The sequence below is a fragment of the Pan paniscus genome, chromosome 21 (assembly GCF_029289425.2).
Source record: "Pan paniscus chromosome 21, NHGRI_mPanPan1-v2.0_pri, whole genome shotgun sequence".
NCBI lineage: Eukaryota > Metazoa > Chordata > Mammalia > Primates > Hominidae > Pan > Pan paniscus.
Window position 1 is genome coordinate 69,988,651 of NC_073270.2, and position 21,086 is coordinate 70,009,736.

General features: G+C 53.3%; 1 protein-coding gene across 4 annotated transcripts in view; it reads left to right on the top strand.

Moving 5' to 3' along the window:
* Window positions 1-21,086, top strand: part of MYT1 (myelin transcription factor 1) — an 80,249-nt gene that overhangs the window by 1,690 nt on the left and 57,473 nt on the right. The window contains exon 1 of one of the 4 annotated variants that reach the window (XM_055104539.2): window positions 991-1,282. The exons of the other annotated variants lie outside the window; for them this stretch is intronic. The gene's annotated coding sequence lies outside the window, so the exon portion shown is untranslated. Of the gene's footprint in view, window positions 1-990; window positions 1,283-21,086 lie in introns of those variants that run through there. 4 annotated transcript variants of the gene reach the window in all.

The following is a 21,086-nucleotide window of genomic DNA, read 5'->3' on the forward strand; positions in this document are numbered from 1 at the left end:
GGGCTGACTGAGGGAGGCTCCCCTCGGCCCCCAGGTTCCCTGCCACCCCGGGCTCCCCTCCCATTGGTCCTTGGCTGTGATTATCGCCTCCTTCCATATGGCCCTGTTAATTAACGGTAAACAAAAGAGTAAGAGAACAGGGATTGGAGTCCTGTGGTACCAGCCAGGGTGCTGCTACCAGTAGAGGCAGGACCCTGCCCTGTCTCCCTCGGTAGCTGTTCCTTGTGCAGAGGAGGCTGGGTCAGGGCTTAGAGGGTAGTTTGTTTTCAAAGAGAAGGAGGCAGCCTTATGGATTCTTCTGTCCCGTAGAGACTGAGACTCCTATAGGGTCCCCCCGACCCCCTGGGCACCTGGACGTTTGCCGAACTTCCCAGGGGTACTTGCTGATCCAGGAGCTTGAGCAGGAGCCACAGAGAGTTGGACAAAGAGGCCTTTCTGCTCTGGAACAGCCTCGGCTCTGACCCCCTTGGGCCATGAATCCCTGAAGAGGGCCTGGTAGCCCTCTTCAGAGACCCGAGGCAGGGGGGCTGCTTCTGTCCAAAGTGCCACTCGAGGGTTTGTGTGACCCTCAGCCATTGCCCACAGATCTGGAGGTAGCCTCAGTTGTTCAGAGCTAATGCTCTGGCCCCCCTTGGAAGATTCTGGCAAAGGCAGTGGTCACCTACTCCCTTGAATGCCCCTGGTGCATGAGTGGGGAAACACTGTCTGCGATGACCCCTTCTAGCCACGTGGGATGCAAAGTTGCTCTGGTCTGGGGGTTGCAGCAGCCTCTACTTGGAAGCTCTGTTAGTGCCGGAGATGTCAGGGAGAGGCTGGCAGAGGGTATGCGGCCACGGGGGTGCACGCTGGGCAGCTCTGGCAGCTGACCAACGGCAGCCTGGATGGTGGCTGGAGCTTGGCCTGTCCCTGCTGTGGACGTGGTGGGCGCTCTCCCTGGTGCTGCTCAGAGACTCACTCCCTTCCTCTCTGGCCTGGGGTCACTGAATGTGCAGACAATGACATTTGTGGTGGTGTGGTGGGGAGAGGAGACCCACACCACTCTGCACTGGGGAGACAGGGGTCAGAGCCTGACTAACTGTCTTCCTGGTGCTGCTCAGTCTGGTGATGTCTGGGCCGCTTGGAATGCCAGTTTGCACAACCCAGTACTGTGCAGAGAGAGCAGGAGAGGTTCCTGAAGACTGACAAAGTGCCAGAGAGAAACCCGGGGCCTCCAGCCGCTGCTCGGTGGCAGTGGGCAGGCTGGTGGGGGCTGAGCTCTTCCTGGACGGACTCAGTGCAAAAGGTGCGTCTACTTTGGAAAAGACTGAGCAAGGCTTGGGTCCAGCCGACCCCTCTGTCGGGGCTCAGGGTGGGGATGAGCCCGGGAACAACCAGAACACTTTGGTCAGCCCCGGGCCTGGAGTGGATGAGGAGGTAGAGAACTGACCCAGCTGGTGGAACAGGGGTCAGGAGGTTAGCTGTGGGGTGGGTGGGGGCTGCTGGCGGTCACCTGATCTGCGAGCAGGCAGGGTACTGGACGGTCAGCCAGACTTTCATGTTACTCAGGCATCTTGGAGAGTGGATGCTCTGCCTGTCCCAATGCCGGAAGACACATCTCAGAGCCCCTCTTTTGTTGCCTGTTCTCTTGTAGGAACCTGGAAGGGAGAGTGGAGCAGGGTGCCCGCAGGGGCTGGGGGGGCTCTTCTCTTTCTTCCTCTCTCCCATCTTCCTCATCTTAGATCCTCCCCCTCTGCATTTTCCTTGTGAACTCCCTCATGAATAAACCAGAAGTTAGTTGTCTACAGATGTAATTTTAACAGGAATGTTGTGGTGTGAGTTTACAGGAAAATGGTCTTTGGGAACCAGCATCATTAGATTAGTCAGACCGAGAAACGCCGTGTTTCCCAGAAGGGAAGAGAGCAGTGGCTGCCGTGCTGCTCCCCCGTGGGCTTCCTGCTCTCTGGGGACTGCGGGACCCATCCCCGCTCCAGGACAGCCCCACTGGGGACCCCACTGCCCAGCCCGGAGTGTCTGCTGGAGGCCTGGGGGGTGGAATGTGCTTTCACGGCCTCTTGAGGTTCCCGGCATTTTTCTGTCTTTCAGACAAAATTTCCCCAAACATCACTTTAAAAAACTCAAAACAAAAATGAGCAAGAGGAATTTCACCGGAATTAAAATGTTTTTGATCTCAGGCTTCCACGGAGCCAGCGTCAGAGAGAAGAGATTAATGGATACTTGCAAGTGGAAAGCGTAGTTTGAAAATGTCTTCCTGTTTCTCTTCAGTGTTACTGGAACCAACCAGATACAAGCGTGGAGTCTTTTCTCCCCACGGTTAATGCCATTAGGAGCGTTCCTTGTGGGAAGATTGGTTTCACCCATCACTTCATCCTTTTTTTTATTTTACAATTTGCACTTAAAAATGCAATGTTATTTTAATCGGGAACGAAAGTAACTCAGCGTGCTTTAATCTGCCCTGGCTGAGTACATCTGCCTTGGCCAGGATTGGAGTCCAGGCCTTGCAGAGGAGAGAGGATGTCGACACAGCTGTGGGTGTCTGTGGTCCTCCTGCCACCCCTTGTCCTGCAGCACCGGAAGCCTCCACTCAGCAGCCCCAACCTTCAAGAGAGTGACTTTGTGCTCTGGCAACTGAGTGTGTGGTTTGCCCTGGGGTTGCTTGGAGTTGATTGGATATGTTCGCTGTGCCTTGGGGTTTATTTGGGACTGTGGCCTGGGAGCACGGCCTGTGCCAGGAGGGTGCAGGTTGGACGGTCCTCAGGAAGTAGGCTGCAGCGCTCTGCAGGAGTCAGGGTGGCCAGGCAAGGTGGGGGTGAGCACTTGGGATCTGGATGCTCGGGAGGAAAGGTGGAGGCACCATATGGCCTGAGCTGCTGACAGATGAGCCTGCTGGCCCCACCTCTCTCTCACGCCTGGCTTCACACCTCCATCATGTTCAACACTGGTCTGAGGGCTGGGGCAGAAGCCATCTGGGTCCTCTTCTTTTTTTTCCATTTTGCCGCCTGCAATCCACACATCAGAGGAGGAGCGTGAGAAGAGGGGGCCCTGGGTCAAGGCGGTTGGAGCCTCTCACCTGGTCCTGGGGGACCCTCCATGTCTCCCTCAGGGACCCACAGAGCTGCCAGTGGCTGACCTGTCCTGCCTGAGTGGGAGGAGAGTGGGAGTTTGGATGCTCCATGGTGCACCAAGGCTTGCTTTAGAAGGCCCTAGAAGGTCCCTGAGACTCTCGGACCGCAAACTGACAGCAGCAGGTGCCTGGGGTGGCCTCCCAGTGAGCCAGACCCACAGACCCGAGGTGCGTCCCCAATCCCGGTGTGCGCCTTGCTGAGCTAGCTTGTCAAAGCGCTTGGGTCTTTACACCTACAGGGTTTCTGGGTTCTGAAAATCAAATGGCTTTAGCAATCCTGCTCTGTGGGCAGCCAAAGTGGCTCCTAACTGAAGGTGCTGCCCATTCTTTACAAGACTTAGAGCTGGGGGACAAGTTCCCTCTTGGCTCTGAGTTTCCCAGGATAACTGCCATCCCAGGGAGCCTGGAGATGGTTCAGAGCAGCCTCCCAGTTACTGCTGACTGAATACTTGGTTGTCAGTTGCTCGTCAGCATGTGGGATTGTGCTCACCCTGCCCTTACCAAAGTTTTGTTTAGGGAAAAACAGGGATTTGAAATTGGGATGACTTACTATGGTTAACATTATTTTCATTGAGACTGGGCCTTAATCTTTGAATGGAACAAAAAATCTGACTTAGGTCGCAAGGGGCAAAGAAACACGTTTGACACTGTTATTTTAGTCATTGAGACTGTGCTAACTTGTTTAATTCTCATGAACGTGTTCTGTACTGGACACTGAGGCTGGGAGGCAAATTAGCTTCCCAGGTGAGTGGTGTAGCTTGAATCTAAGATCTTTCCAGCACAGCCTCCCTCACAGTCCCACCCAGCCCCACCCAGCCTTCCTGCCCAGTGTCCTAGGCTGCCATGGAGGCTGCCCGCAGACCACAGTATGACCCTTACTGCCCTCGTGTCTCTTCCTCACAGCCTGGGACATATCTAGAGCCTGTCCCCAGCATGCCCTCCAACCTTATTCTCCGTCCCAAACTGGGTTGTTACCCACGATTCCCAAACATGCCTCCCTATCTCCCTTCATCTCCTGCAGCTGAATTTTTGCTTCTCTTTCAAGGCTTCTTATAGATGCCACCCCGGGCCCTCCTTTACTTACCTTTACTCTCACGTGTCTCACATTTGAAATCCCGCTCTCGGGATGCAATGTCTCTGCTGTGACATTGCATCAGACTGATGGGTATCCCTGCTTGCTTTCCGGGAGAGCCTGCAGGCAACCAGCTCTGGGGGCTGCTGGGCCTGAGGAAAGCATCCCAAGTCAAGGGGCTGCTGGACCTGATGGGGCACCGCAAGTCTGGACCTGCTGGGTCCAAGTGGGGTACCCCAATCTTGCCTAGGGCCCCCCTTGTTCACATGGTACATGGAGTTTTCAAAGCTGGTCTGGACCAGGGAAGGATCCACATTTTAGCTTTGAGGTTGGAAGGACACTTGTGTTGGGAAGAAAAGCTACTTAAATGCTCAGTTGAGCAGTTCTGAATTTTTCCTCCACTCTGTTCCTTCTTGAGGTTGAGCCCTGCCTTCTGGTTATTTGAGATCAAGTCCGCCTAGATAAAATGTTAGACTATTACTGCACATTAAAGAGGTACCTCTTACAGTCATTTTTTTTAAGTGGTCTGATTTTGTTTTGGCTGGCTTATTTAGAGTTTTGTGCCTCCTCATTTTATTTCCACGAAGGCTGTGCCCAACCCTAGCCTTGGTGAGCCGTGACCCAGCCATGTCGCCGATGCGTCAAAGTGGGTTGGCTGTGAGGCGTTCGTTCCCTCCCCATGACACAGATAGACAAATTGGTCCTATATATATATATATATTTTTTTTTTTTTTTTTTTTGAGACGGAGTCTTGCTCTGTTGCCCAGGCTGGAGTGCAGTGGCGCCTTCTCGGCTGCAACCTCCGCCTCTGGGTTCAAGCAATTCCGTCTGCCTCAGTCTCCCAAGTAGCTGGGACTGCAGATGCGTGCCACCAAGTCTGGCTAATTTTTGTATTTTTTTTTTTTTTAACAGAGATGGGGTTTTGCCATGTTGGCGAGGCTGGTCTTGAACTCCTGACCTCAGGTGATCTGCCTGCCTCCGCCTCCCAAAGTGCTGGTATTACAGGCATGAGCCACTGTGCCCGGCCAAATTTACCCAATTTTTAAGAGTTATGAGATGCTGCAAGCTTGCTGCCTTCCCTCATCCAGCGGTAAGTCCTGTAAGTAAGGAGTCTGCTTCCTAGGTGCATCAGCCAGATAGGGAAAACAAAGGGATTTGTTACTGAATGGCATTCAGGGAAGCAATCCCTAGAAGGCTGCCTGGAGCCTGTCTCGGGGAATCTGTTCCAGGACTCTGGGCCCTGCACCTCTTCCCTGTGGAGTGTCACCCACACCGGTGGCCTGGGCTTTGTCTGGCTGCAAATCGCACATGCGGCTTCTAAGTCAGAACCTGCTGCTGGATGTGGAGCTCCCTTCGTCCCCAGGGTCTGAGCCTTTGTCCTTGGCTGACCCCTAACCTCTGGCATCTGGAGGAACCCAAACCCTAACCCCTAACCTCTGGCATCTGGAGGAACCCAAACCCTAGCCCCCTACACCTCTGGCATCTGGAGGAACCCAAACCCACGTCAATATAAGAGTTAGAGTCCAATTCCTCTTCCTGGAGAGCCCTCTGATGGCCTTGGGACCCTGGACCTGGTGAGCTCTCCCCCTGCCAGCCCCTCCTACTGGCCACCCACTTCCTGCCCAGTCACCCAGAGGCCAGGCCACCTCTGGTGTGGGTGAAGCGTTTGTGTTTCCCCCAAATGTGTTCTGTGTTGGCTCTCGTGTACTGACCACTGTCCATCCAGGCTGGGAAATTACCATACACATCCCCCCGCCCCCCACAATTTTTCTAAGCCTGTAGAGCAGCAGAGGGGGCTGCTCTGAGCCCTGGAGCTAGGGCTGCAGTTGAACCCATCAGAGAGCAGCTGCCTGGGCTCACCCTACCCAAGCAGGGATTTGGGCAGGGGTCCTGAAGTTGGAGAGCCTGGGATTGGAGAAGGAAAACGGAACTGTTGTGAAAGCCAAAATCCCCAAGGGCTTTGAGGCCTGGGGATCTTCCCTCGAGCTCTCTCCCTTCTGAACTGGGGATGAGCCAGGGTGTGGGCTCATCCTGACCCTAAAGGGAATGTGAGATGCCCCTCCTAGTGGAATTTTGTCTTCAAGGCCTCAGTAAAATGTGGTTTTAAGGCAGAAGGAGATGGCCATTTCTTCTCTTTTTGGGCTGGAAAGCTGAACGGTTCTAAGAAAAATTTCTGGGACTAAGGAACGAAAATGCTGGAGCAGAATTCCAGAGCAGGACCTCTTGATCCTGCGAGGCTGACGTGTCTTCTGGGGAGTTCCCAAAGATCCATGGGGAAGACGCCCCCAAACCCAGCGCTGCCGGCTCTGGCCATACCCTCTTTCTTTTTTTTTTTTGAAGACGGAGTCTCACTCTGTTGCCCAGGCTGGAGTGCAGTGGTGTGATCTTGGCTCATTGCAACCTCCGCCTACTGGGTTCAGCAATTCTCCTGCCTCGGCCTCCTGCATGTGCCACCACACCTGGCTAATTTTTGTATCTTTAGTAGAGACAGGGTTTCACCATGTTGGTCAGGCTGGTCTTTAACTCCTGCCCTCAAGTGATCCACCCACCTCGGCCTCCCAAAGTGTTAGGATTACAGGCTTGAGCCACCATTCCTGGCCTCATACCCTCTTAATTCTTATCTTGCATCTGGAATACCTTTTGGACCAGGCCTGTTTCCATCACAGCCCCTTCTTATTGCCTTTGTGTTCTCTGTGTTCTACCCCTTCCCATACCCCAGGATTCAGGCAGGCGAGTCCAGTTGTGCCTGATTGGAAAAAGTGTCTCTGATGGTGGCCCAGTGAGGCAAGGCCCATGGGTCAGCCTGGCCACTTTCCCTCCCCTCCTGAGCACAGTGGGAGGGTCAGGCCTCAAGTAGCCCTCGGAGGCAGCAGTCACAGACAGAGGTGGGCTGTTGGACAGGTGCGGCTGATAGAGTGGGTGTCTTTTGTGGGCTTCTCCCCAGCCTGTGGCCTGGCCTAGTCAGTAGAGATGGTCAGGGGAGCAGGAGGGAGCCCATACCCCAGTGCCTGTAGTTGTGTCCATTTTCCCTCCCTGACTTCTCCTCCTGCAGCATCTTTCCTAGTTGTGTCCATTTCCCCTCCCTGGCTTCTCCTCCTGCAGCATCTTTCCTTGTAGTTGTGTCCATTTTCCCTCCCTGGCTTCTCCTCCTGCAGCATCTTTCCTAGTTGTGTCCATTTCCCCTCCCTGGCTTCTCCTCTTGCAGCATCTTTCCCTGTAGTTGTGTCCGTTTCCCCTCCCTGGCTTCTCCTCCTGCAGCATCTTTCCTAGTTGTGCCCATTTCCCCTCCCTGGCTTCTCCTCCTGCAGCATCTTTCCTTGTAGTTGTGTCCATTTCCCCTCCCTGGCTTCTCCTCCTGCAGCATCCTTCCCTGTAGTTGTGTCCATTTCCCCTCCCTGGCTTCTCCTCCTGCAGCATCTTTCCTAGTTGTGTCCATTTCCCCTCCCTGGCTTCTCCTCCTGCAGCATCTTTCCTAGTTGTGTCCATTTCCCCTCCCTGACTTCTCCTCCTGCAGCATCTTTCCTAGTTGTGTCCATTTCCCCTCCCTGGCTTCTCCTCCTGCAGCATCCTTCCCTGTAGTTGTGTCCATTTCCCCTCCCTGGCTTCTCCTCCTGCAGCATCTTTCCTAGTTGTGTCCATTTCCCCTCCCTGACTTCTCCTCCTGCAGCATCCTTCCCTGTAGTTGTGTCCATTTCCCCTCCCTGACTTCTCCTCCTGCAGCATCCTTCCCTGTAGTTGTGTCCATTTCCCCTCCCTGGCTTCTCCTCCTGCAACATCTTTCCTTGTAGTTGTGTCCATTTCCCCTCCCTGGCTTCTCCTCCTGCAGCATCTTTCCTTGTAGTTGTGTCCATTTTCCCTCCCTGACTTCTCCTCCTGCAGCATCTTTCCTTTTAGTTGTGTCCATTTCCCATCCCTGACTTCTCCTCCTGCAGCATCCTTCCCTGTAGTTGTGTCCATTTCCCCTCCCTGGCTTCTCCTCCTGCAGCATCCTTCCCTGTAGTTGTGTCCATTCCCCCCCCATGACTTCTCCTCCTGCAGCATCCTTCCCTGTAGTTGTGTCCATTTCCCCTCCCTGGCTTCTCCTCCTGCAGCATCCTTCCCTGTAGTTGTGTCCATTTCCCCTCCCTGGCTTCTCCTCCTGCAGCATCTTTCCTAGTTGTGTCCATTTCCCCTCCCTGGCGTCTCCTCCTGCAGCATCTTTCCCTGTAGTTGTGTCCATTCCCCCTCCCTGGCTTCTCCTGTAGCATCTTTCCTAGTTGTGTCCATTTCCCCTCCCTGGCTTCTCCTGCAGCATCTTTCCCTGTAGTTGTGTCCATTTCCCCTCCCTGGCTTCTCCTCTTCTAGCATCTTTCCTGCTCCCTGGTAGCCTCTTGGGAGCCACCTATTTCTGGAGGTCCCCACTCTGGGTTCCTTGTCCTGGGTGTGGGGCGAATGTGCTGGACTGGGGTCACAGCATTGAACCCCACTTGGAGCTGAGGATGTTCTCGCCCCAGAAGGAAAAGCTGTGTGTGTCTGCGTGGAGCAGTGTGGAGTGGTTTCCTTGGTGCCGCCTGGGTTCCGGGCATCCGGCCTGGGTGTGAGGCCTGGTCACACGGCTGAACTGCTCTCCCAGGCACCCCGGGAGGGATGAATGTGACACTATTGGTGTCCCTCCCAGCACACTGCCTGCCCTGGGCTGGGCACACTCCTCCCCTGTTGGCAGCCGGGGATGACAGGCCGCCTGGAGAGCCCGTCCTGTGATTTGGTTTGGAAAGTCATTATTACTGCAGAGCAGTTTAGCTGTTGTTTTTACAGCGTTGGTAAGGTTAAAAGAAATAATGATAATAATATAAGAAAGACTCAGCCACAGTAACTGCCTGCAACATGCTATTTGCATTTTTAAGGAAACACTTCTTTGAGACAGCCTGGGTGAAAGGTCACTATTTGCATATAAATGGAAAAGAAAGTGTATGATGCTGGAAGTTACATCTGTATTATTTTCTCAGCAGTGAGCTGCTGTTGGAGAGATTAGAGGACATGGCTTGCATTTGGCTTTTATTGAATAGAGAAAGTACCAGCGAGGCTGATTTAGAAGCAAAATAATGAGAGAAATGTGCAAAGCTATAGAATTGCCAACTCCCTGCCCCCACCTCTCCCTTCTCTCATTTTCACCTAAACTCAGCAAAAGCTGGTCTGCCTTTGCGCCACTCAGCAAGTCTTCATTTTACTTCTCTCTGGATTCCAGAGAGAAAAAAAAAAGGAAAGAAAAAGAGCAAAACTTGCCCTCATTTTCCCCTCGGTCCCATTTGTGTTTCCTGCCAGTGTTTCCTCCAGATGCCCCAAACCCCGGAGCAGAAGCTCCTGTGACTGTGGCCCCCCAGGGTGTGGAGAGGAAGAGGCCCTCGGGGCGGGGACAAGAGGGCACCCCTCTCCGGGGGCGGGGACATGAGGGCACCCCTCTCCGGGGGCGGGGACAAGAGGGCACCCCTCTCCAGGGCGGGGACAAGAGGGCACCCCTCTCCAGGGTGGGGACAAGAGGGCACCCCTCTCTGGGGGCGGGGACAAGAGGGCACCCCTCTCCAGGGCGGGGACATGAGGGCACCCCTCTCCGGGGGCGGGGACAAGAGTGCACCCCTCTCCAGGGCGGGGGCAAGAGGGCACCCCTCTCCAGGGCGGGGGCAAGAGGGCACCCCTCTCCAGGGCGGGGACAAGAGGGCACCCCTCTCCAGGGCGGGGGCAAGAGGGCACCCCTCTCCAAGGGTGGGGACATGAGGGCACCCCTCTCCAGGGCGGGGACAAGAGGGCACCCCTCTCCAGGGTGGGGACAAGAGGGCACCCCTCTCTGGGGGCGGGGACAAGAGGGCACCCCTCTCCAGGGCGGGGACATGAGGGCACCCCTCTCCGGGGGCGGGGACAAGAGCGCACCCCTCTCCAGGGCGGGGACAAGAGGGCACCCCTCTCCAGGGCGGGGGCAAGAGGGCACCCCTCTACGGGGGCGGGGACAAGAGGGCACCCCTCTCCAGGGCGGGGACAAGAGGGCACCCCTCTCCAGGGCGGGGGCAAGAGGGCACCCCTCTCCAGGGCGGGGACAAGAGGGCACCCCTCTCCGGGGGCGGGGACAAGAGGGCACCCCTCTCCAGGGCGGGGGCAAGAGGGCACCCCTCTCCAGGGGTGGGGACATGAGGGCACCCCTCTCCAGGGGTGGGGACATGAGGGCACCCCTCTCCGGGGGCAGGGACAAGAGGGCACCCCTCTCCAGGGCAGGGACAAGACGGTACCCCTCTCCGGAGCTAGTGGGCCTGTTTTGGACCCGCTGCTGGGAAAGGCTGGGGGCAGGGGCAAATGTGGGGGGGTCCTGTTTGGGCTGAGGGAGTCCTGTTCCACCTTCCTCTCAGCCCCATGGGACCCGCAGTTTCAAGGGCATGGGTTCCACCTTCTTCATGGAAATTTCCAAGCTTGTCAGACTTTCTCAGGTGCCTGGTCCCCTGGGCTTTCCAGGATGCCCCCAGGAACAAAGCCGGCCATCCCTGAGAGAAACCCTGGGTGGGGCTGGGGCCGGCACCTGCCCAGCCAGCTTTGGAAGCAGGCTTGGCTGAGCACATCATGGACTTCAGGGTCTTCCAGGAGCAGTCCTGGGACAGAGGGAGGTGGAGCGTCCTGCCCGGAGGAGGCACCTCAGGATCCTCCTTGTTCCCAGCTTCTCTCTTCACAGAGGCCTCCACTGACGACTGGTTACTTAAATCACAGTCCCCCATCCTCATTATTTTCAAAAATACATTTTGAAACAATCTCAAAGCCACAGAAACGTTTCAAGTAAAGGGCCAAGCTGTTTCTCCTGAGCGTTTGAGAGCGTGTTGCTGATGCAATGCCATCACCAAGGACACTTGCGTGGGTGTTTCCAGCAGAGAGGCCGCTCTCCTACTGCTCCACCCTCACCTTCTCGGCCATCTGGTCCTCAGACCCATTCAGGGGTGGGTTCAGAACCACGTGCTGTGCGTGGTCCTGGTGTCTCGTTCCTCTAAAGTCGTTTTTAGCACTCCTCGCCTTTCGTGACCTTGTGCTTTTGGAAGAGCACTGAGCCGTTATTCAGTGGGATGCCCTTCAACGTGGGAGCACTGAGCCGTTATTCGGTGGGATGCCCTTCAACGTGGGAGCACTGAGCCGTTATTCGGTGGGATGCCCTTCAACGTGGGAGCGCTGAGCCGTTATTCAGTGGGATACCCTTCAACGTGGGAGCACTGAGCCGTTATTCGGTGGGATGCCCTTCAACGTGGGAGCACTGAGCCGTTATTCAGTGGGATGCCCTTCAACGTGGGAGCACTGAGCCGTTATTCGGTGGGATGCCCTTCAACGTGGGAGCACTGAGCCGTTATTCGGTGGGATGCCCTTCAACGTGGGAGCACTGAGCCGTTATTCGGTGGGATACCCTTCAACGTGGGAGCACTGAGCCGTTATTCGGTGGGATGCCCTTCAACGTGGGAGCACTGAGCCGTTATTCGGTGGGATGCCCTTCAACGTGGGAGCACTGAGCCGTTATTCGGTGGGATGCCCTTCAACGTGGGAGCACTGAGCCGTTATTCGGTGAGATGCCCTTCAACGTGGGAGCGCTGAGCCGTTATTCGGTGGGATGCCCTTCAACGTGGGAGCGCTGAGCCGTTATTCGGTGGGATGCCCTTCAACGTGGGAGCACTGAGCCGTTATTCGGTGGGATACCCTTCAAGGTGGGAGCACTGAGCCGTTATTCGGTGGGATGCCCTTCAACGTGGGAGCACCGAGCCGTTATTCGGTGGGATGCCCTTCAACGTGGGAGCACCGAGCCGTTATTCAGTGGGATGCCCTTCAACGTGGGAGCACTGAGCCGTTATTCGGTGGGATACCCTTAAAGGTGGGAGCACTGAGCCGTTATTCGGTGGGATACCCTTCAAGGTGGGAGCACTGAGCCGTTATTCGGTGGGATACCCTTCAAGGTGGGAGCACTGAGCCGTTATTCGGTGGGATACCCTTCAAGGTGGGAGCACCGAGCCGTTATTCGGTGGGATACCCTTCAAGGTGGGAGCACCGAGCCGTTATTCGGTGGGATGCCCTTCAACGTGGGAGCACCGAGCCGTTATTCGGTGGGATGCCCTTCAACGTGGGAGCACCGAGCCGTTATTCAGTGGGATGCCCTTCAACGTGGGAGCACTGAGCCGTTATTCGGTGGGATGCCCTTCAAGGTGGGAGCACTGAGCCGTTATTCGGTGGGATGCCCTTCAACGTGGGAGCGCTGAGCCGTTATTCAGTGGGATACCCTTCAACGTGGGAGCACTGAGCCGTTATTCGGTGGGATGCCCTTCAAGGTGGGAGCACTGAGCCGTTATTCGGTGGGATACCCTTCAAGGTGGGAGCACTGAGCCGTTATTCGGTGGGATGCCCTTCAACGTGGGAGCACCGAGCCGTTATTCGGTGGGATACCCTTCAACGTGGGAGCACCGAGCCGTTATTCAGTGGGATGCCCTTCAACGTGGGAGCGCTGAGCCATTATTCAGAGGGATACCCTTCAACGTGGGAGCACTGAGCCGTTATTCGGTGGTATACCCTTCAAGGTGGGAGCGCTGAGCCGTTATTCAGAGGGATGCCCTTCATCGTGGGAGCACTGAGCCGTTATTCGGTGGGATGCCCTTCAACGTGGGAGCACTGAGCCGTTATTCGGTGGGATGCCCTTCAACGTGGGAGCACTGAACCGTTATTCGGTGGGATGCCCTTCAACGTGGGAACGCTGAGCCGTTATTTGGTGGGATGCCCTTCAACGTGGGTTTGTCCAGTGTTGCCCGTGATGCAGGAACACCTGAGTGGGAGGTTCTCCCTTCGCCTGATGCTGATTTGTCCCTTAACTCATAATGTTGACTTGGTCACTGGATTAGATGGGGCATCCCGGCACCTCTATGCCAGAGGGAAATGCCAGTCATTTTCCCTTTGCAATTAATAAATATTTGGGGGGAAGGTACTTTGAAACTATGGAAATATCTCCATCCTCAACAAACCATCACTTAACTTTGATGGATATCTCTATAGACTCATTGTTTCCTGTTTTATCCCATGGGCTAAAAGCCTTCTTTTGATGCTCAGATTGTCCCTGATTGACCAGTGGAAGCGCAGTACAGAGGCTCCTGTAGCCTCGGTCCAGCTCCCCTGTCCTTTCTTGTTCTTGCCTTTCCTGCTTGGGGCCTGGAACTCTGGTTCCTTTTATTAAAAAATGGTGTTAGCCTGAGACCTGGGTGTTGGGCCTCTAGTGGACACGGCTGGGAAGACGTATGTGTGTAGACACACATACTCACATGCTACACACAGTTACACAATGCTACACACACACAGTTACACACACATACTACACACAGGCTACACACAGTTACACACACACTACACAGTTACATGCATGCTCTATACAGTTATACACACATGCTACACACAGTTACACACACATTTGCACACAGTTACACACTCACATGCTACACACAGTTACACACATACGCCACACACGCTACACACATGCTACATGCAGTTACATGCTACACAGTCACACACAGTTACACATGCTACACACACGCTACACACAGTTATACATGCTACACACATGCTACACACAGTTACATGCTACACAGTTACATGCATGCTCTATACAGTTATACACACATGCTACACACATGCAGTTACAGACACACGCCACACACACACCCTTTTTCACCTAGGTCTGTATTTACTTCTCCATCTATTGATGTTTATTGAAAAACACAAGTTCATATTGATAACCTCTGATTCCAATTCCCACACAGGGTTCATTCTAAGGTTCTGCCTTTCCGTAGGCATAACGTCCTCTTCCGACGGTGAGAAAGCTGGTTTCCATTATCTTTAATGTGTTTACTTCTTTGATCCACCTCTTTCCCCGTAGCAGCACCCTCCTTACTCCACACAAGTGCTGACCCCTTGCTGAGCCCCTCTCTGCAGGCCAACCTCTGGGTCGCCACAGGACAGCCCCACCCTCTGTTCTAGGCCTTGGTGGGGACACCTTCTCCCCTGCAAGGGCTCTGGCGCTGGGGAGCCTCACTGGCCAGTTGTGCAGGACTTTGGGGTTCACAGGGTGTGGGACAGGACAATCCAAGTATAATGGGCTGATTGGCCTCCCTGTGGCTCCAGAACTGGACCTTTTCTGACACTTGTGCTCACAGTGACCAATTAGCTTCCTTTGTAGCGTTGAGTGTTATCTTTCTTTATCTTCAATGTTTCGCTGGTGGACCAAACAGTTTACCAGTGTTATGTCTCATACAAGATTTTGTGGTTTGTTTTTCTTGTAGACGATGATCACCACCCCTGCCCCATGCACCACCCTGGCCTCACTTCCCTTACTCATTGTTCAATGCGCAGTTTTTGAGGCTGTGCATATCTGGATTTTTTTATTCTTCTACTTCCTGTGATCAGTGTTTTGCCTGGGCATAGAGGGCATGCCCTGAAGTTGAATGTCAACTCCCTTAAAATTGGGAAGAGGCTTTCTCTACTGTCTGTGAACGCTGCTCTTGAGCAATGTGATCCTATTCTAGTTATCAGTTTTGCTTGTGACTTTTTCCCACTTCAAAAGCTTTTAGGGTCTTTTTTCTATTCCTGGTGTTTTAAAATTTTATAGTGCTGGGCTTGGTTGGATGTGGGTCTTTTTTTATTCATGATTATGGGCACTTAATGGGCTTTTTAATCTAAAAATATAATTTCCTTTAGTTCTCGGAAATTTTTTTTATTATTTAACTTACACTTTTCCTTCCCATTTTCTTAATTCTCTCTTTCTGGAACTCCCAAATCGAGTGTCAGTCCTCACTCAGTGTTTCCTCCGTCTCTGCTATCTCTTCGTCCTTTTGTTCACTTTCCTAGTATATTTCTTTGACTCTATCTCCCAAGTCTTCTGTTGAATTTTTCATTTTGGTTTTACAATTTATTTCCAAGTTGGGGAGGATGGACACAATGGTATTAAGCCTTCCCAAACAAGTCCTCCTGTCACTGTCTGGGCTGGGCCATATCTGCCCTGTCCACATGCGTCTGGAGAGTCTGTGTCCCGCCTCCTGGTTTGTCCTTGTTCCTGCTCTAACCGCTGCCCACACTGTTAGTCGAGGGAGCCTGAAGGAGCCTCCTGAAACATTCATTTGCTCATCCAGTGCAGGTTCCTCCCACAGGCCAGGAAAGATCCCAGGAACAGCCGTTATTGAGCACCCTGGCAGTGCTCAGGCTGCGGTGGGGACCTCGCTTTGAACTTTGAGAGGCAGATGCTGGACCTAGTTCTCCTGCTGCCTCCTCCAGGAGTCATGTGACATGGATGTGAGTCTGTTTGCCTCCTAGGGCCTTCCCTTCCTATGTCTGGTGGTGCAGCCTGGACCTCAGGGGTGTCACCTTGGGTGTCAGGCTCTTTGGGTCTAGAGGGAGGAATCCTGGGCTGTGGTCCCCCAGGAGTCTACTGTGACCTGCGATGGGTTTCGTGTGGGCCTTACATTGTTTCTAAATTTTTATTCTAACCCTTTTCTTGCTGCCTTGCTAGGCTTTGATTTAAACCCAAGTAGCAGCAAGAAGTGGATAAATGAGGGATTGAGAGAAGCAGGAAAAAAGTTTTTTGTTTTTTGTTTTTTTTCCTTTCGAATGACAAGATGTAAGTTTATACTCAACCCTGGGCCCAGCTTTTCAGTTTCACTCTGCATGAGGTATGATGAAAGCTAAGAAGGCCTGCCCTCTCCAGGGAAGTGGCGGCTGGAGCAGCCACGGTGTCCCAGGACGTGGCAGGCCCAGCCAATACGCACGCACAGGCAGAATGGGGGGCTGTTGCTGCTGGGTTAGCTACCAGGTGGGATTGGCCCTGGCCATCGGCTCAGCTGCATGGATAGCTGTGGACACATCCTGACATAGCACTGGCCGAGGTGGGAGGTGAGCTTGTGCCGTTCTGGGTCACGATGCCTCCTGGCTGTGCAGAGGCAGGTCGCCTTCCTTTGGCCCTGTTGAATGAGTACAGCTCTAACTGCTCTGGGGAGTGGGAGGGTGAAGTGGACCCAAGAGCTCTCACTCTGACCTCCGTGGCCTGTCTCATGTCACTCGCATGACCCATTCTCCTGTTGTATCCCTGGACCCAGCCCTCCCTGGCCTCCAGGAGCAGGGAGTGATAGGCATCAAGGTGGTCCAGCTTGGGGTTGAGGCGCAGCGGTCCAGAGGCTGGCCCGGGACACAGGCTCACAGAACCCAGTCTGGACCGAAGGGGACTCGCTGGGACCTCCTGCCCTCGGCAAGGGTCCCCAGAGTGTCTCACTGACCATCCACACGCCACTGTTTAAAAACAGCGTTATTGGAATGTAATGTGCACATCACAGAATCCACCTATTAAACACACACGATTCAGTGGTTTTAGCGTACGTGTAGGGTTGTACATCTATCACCACAGCCCAAGTTCAGACCGTTTTGATCACCCCAGAAAGAAACCCCATGCCGGTTCACAGTCGTTCTGCATTTTCTCCTCCATCAGTCCTAGGCAGCCACGAATCTACTTTCTATCTCTACGAATTCGCCTGTTCTGGCCGTTTCACAAATATGGAATTGTTCAATATGTGGTCTTTTGTCCCTGGCCTCTTTCACTGAACACGAAGTTTTTGAGATTCACCCACATCGTTGCATGTATAAGCAACTTCATTCCTTTTTATTGCCAAAGACTGTGCCACTGTATTTCGTATCACCCATTCAGCAGTTGACGGACATTTGGGTTTTTCCACTTTTTGGCTAGTATGAATAAAGCTGCTATGAATAGTTGTGTACAAGCCTTTATGTGACATATGTTTTTATTTCTCTTGGGCAAATATCTAGAGTGGAATTCCTGAGTCATGTAACTCTATGTTGAACATTTTGAGTAACTGCCATGCCATTTTCCAAGTGATTGTGCTATTTTACATTCGCATCAGCATTCTATGAGGGTTCTCGCCAACACTTGTTACTATCTGTTTATCTTTAAAATTACAGCCATTTTAGTGCAATGGTATCTGAGTGTGGTTTTGATTTGCATTTCCTGGATTACTAGCTGTTGGGCATCTCTTCATGTGCTTATTGGCCATTCCCGTGTTATCTTTGGAGAAATGTCTGTTCAAGTCCTCTGCTCATTCTAAAATTGGGTTATTTGTCTTATTATGAGTTATGAGAGTTCTTTTTTCCAAATACAAGCTCTTTATCAGATTTATGATTTGCAAATATTTTCTCCCAGTCTTTGGGTTGTCTTTTCACCTTATTGAGAGTGTTATTCATTTATTTATTTTTGAGACAGAGTCTTGCTCTGTCACGCAGGCTAGAGTACAGTCGCATGATCTTGGCTCACTGCAACCTCCACCTCCCAGGTTCAAGTGATTCTCCTGCCTCAGCCTCCCAAGTAGCTGGGATTACAGACACGCACCGCCACACCCAGCTAATTTTGTATTTTCAGTAGAGATGGGGCTTCACCATGCTGGCCAGGCTGGTCTCGAACCCCTGACCTCAAGTGATCTGCCTGCCTCAGTCTCCCAAAGTGTTGGGATTACAGCCGTGAGCCACTGCTCCCGGCCGACAGTGTTATTTTAACTCCGAAAGTTTTAAACCTTGTTGAAGTCCAATATATTACTTTTTTTCTTTAATGGCTTGTAGTGTTGTTGTCATAGCTAAGAAACCATTGCTGAACCCAGAGTCGGAAAGATTTACCGCGGTGTTTTCTAGGAGTTTTGGTTCTTACATTTACATATGTGATCCAGTGCGAGCTAATTTTTGAGAGAGGTCCAACTTCATTTTTTTTTTTTTTGATATCTGGTTGTCCTGGCACATTTGTTGAAAAGACAGTTTTTTCCCCATTAAATTGTTTTTGTGCCATTGTCAAAAATCAATTGATCATCAATAGAGGGGGTTACTTCTGGACTCTCAGTTATGTCCCACTTCTCTATATGCCCGTCCTGATGCTAGTAACACATTGCCTTGATTACTGCAGCTTTGTAGTAAGTTTGGAAACTGAGAAGTGTGTCGTCCAACTTTGCTCTTTTTCAGAATTGTTTTGGCTAGTCTATATTCCTTGAATTGCCATACAAATTTTTAGAATGAGTTTGTCAGTTTTTGCAAACAGAACAAAACAACACAGCCAGAGAGGTCAGAAATGGTCAGATTCTGGTGAGATTTAGAAAATAACATTGGCAGGATTTGGGGCCAAGGATGACCCTCAGGGTTCTGGCTTGAGGAGCTGATGACTGAAGAGGGGAAGAGGAAAACCCCACGTCACGTAAGAAGCAGATATTGTGGGCAGAGAGGAAGCAAAAAGGAGAAGCCATCTGACATGGGGTGGCCGGGTGGCCAGGAGGAGCCTGTACAGGTGACCGACAAGGTCAGGGGCGAGTGTTTGCCACAGAAGGGGGTGAACAGACACGCAACGCAGTGATGTCTAGTGGGCCCTCACGTGCCCTGTGAACATGAAGCCGCCTGTTGTTCCAGTAGAGGGATGTGGGTGGAGGCCAACTGTGGTGGGGAGTGAAGCGTAGTTATGAAGCAGGAGGAGATGGAGAGGGGGCTGGGCAGGGACGTGAGGTCCAAAGAGACTGTGTTTTTAAACATGGATGCCTCAAGCCTGTTGAAGAGTTGGGAAGAGGGCCGGGCGCGGTGGCTCACGCCTGTAATCCCAGCACTTTGGGAGGCCGAGGCGGGCGGATCACGAGGTCAGGAGATCGAGACCATCCTGGCTAACACGGTGAAACCCCGTCTCTACTAAAAATACAAAAAATTAGCCGGGCGTGGTAGCGGGCGCCTGTAGTCCCAGCTACTCGGGAGGCTGAGGCAGGAGAATGGCGTGAACCCGGGAGGCGGAGCTTGCAGTGAGCCGAGATCGCGCCACTACACTCCAGCCTGGGCGACAGAGCGAGACTCCGTCTCAAAAAAAAAAAAAAAAAAAAAAAAAAAAGAGTTGGGAAGAGTAGTTCAATATTCCAGAAGAATGGAGGGAAGAGTTGATATTCCTGGGAACTTTCATTGACAGTGGGAAGGAGGTGGGTATAAAGTCCAGATGGACAAGCTGGCTCAGCAGGGAGGCAAGACCCCATCTCCTGTGCTGGAGACGGAGGAGGGCTGAGGGGGTGCATGGGAGAATGGAGGTGTGGGCTCCTCTCAAGTGACTACCCTTCCCCTCTTTGCTGACGGGCAGGTGGTAACAGCTTCTGGCCCCAAAGGCAGCCATAGTTACCAGAGATGCAAAACCTAGTGAAGACTGAAAACATTTGGCTTTCCACACTTACCACCTGGCCTCTCACTCAGCCTTCCTGTTATTTTGTTCTTGTTTTCAGAGTGGGGAGGTTTTACACAGTGGAAGGGAGTCAGGTTGCCAGGGCTGGAGTGGATCAGAGCTAACTGCCACAGGGACTCCCATCCGGAGGCCCAGGGGATGCACCATGGGGGCAGGTGGGCTCAGGCCAGATTCCAGGCTACCCAGCCAGCATGAAAACAGCCACGGTCGCCCGCAGGGGGTCCCACATGGGGTTGTGCGTGGAGTGGCCACAGTGCCAGTGCAAGGAGGAAGTGTGTGCTGGCAGTGGGTCAGCCGGCAGCTGGGGTGTCAGCTCTGGGACAAGGGGGCTCTCCTTGCCACGATGACAGAAGGAAACCTTGGGGTAGGCCAGCAGCACTTCCTGGGAAGAGCCCAGCAGAGCACTGGCTCTCAGTGGAAACGTCCTGTCTGGGGCCTGGGTCAGGCTGGTCTCCAGTTTGCAGTGCTGCTGAGTTGGAAAAAGAGGGCTTCATTAGGAGAAGACAGACGGGGGGCTACAGCTCAGCCCTGCACATCCCCCTGGCCTGTGTTGGAGTCTCTGGCCAGTGAGGGGTGGTTCCCTCTCCTCTGGACCTTTGTGCATCAATCTCAGCTGAGCAGGCCCTGTTTGTTTCCTGAGTTTTTCTGCCCACAAGAGCCCCATAAAAGTGAGTCTGGGGCCACCGTGGGGACAGATGTGGGGGTTACCTTGAGCAGGCAGGACTCCAGGTGCAAAGATGCCGGGTCCCTAGAGAGGGGTCCCAGCCAGCGCCACCCTCTGGGTGCCGGGAGCTGATCCCGAGAGGCTTGTTTTCCAGGAGACGTGCTCAGGATGGAGCGGTCTCTGATGTTCCGTTTCCCATTTGCATCCACGAGCAGGGATTCAGATTAACTCACGAGAAGCTCAATAACCCAAGAGAACAGGCTCGTCTGGATGAAAACCTCCACTTCACTTCAGATTCCTGACAAGAAAGGCCATGGTGATGACAACAGCACTGACGTCCTCATGGGTTCACTTCCAGGCTCCGTCCACGCATGTCTCTCCATCTCCAAATAATTCTTCCCCTCCCACTTTGTGGGTGAAGGACTTAAGTCTCAGAGAGGGTAGTGACCTGCTGCTCAGGTCTGAGTTGGTGGCAGTGCCCTGTGTGAGCTTTGGGGACCCTTGTTCCCACCACAGAGTGTCCATGGAGCAGCATGACTTCTGGAAGGGCGTCTTTATGGAACACCTCCACGTTTCTGTGGAGAGTTTTCCTGTAGCGCGTGGCCCCGGCATCCACGTTTCCATGGAGAGATTTCCTGTAGCATGTGGCCCCAGCATCCATGTTTCTGTGGAGAGTTTTCCTGTAGCACGTGGCCCTGGCATCCACGTTTCCGTGGAGAGTTTTCCTGTAGCACGTCGCCCCGGCATCCACGTTTCCGTGGAGAGTTTTCCTGTAGCACATGGCCCCGCCATCCACGTTTCCGTGGAGAGTTTTCCTGTAGCACGTGGCCCCGGCATCCACGTTTCCGTGGAGACTTTTCCTGTAGCATGTGGCCCCGGCATCCACGTTTCTGTGGAGACTTTTCTTGTAGCACGTGGCCCCGGCATCCACGTTTCTGTGGAGACTTTTTCTGTAGCACGT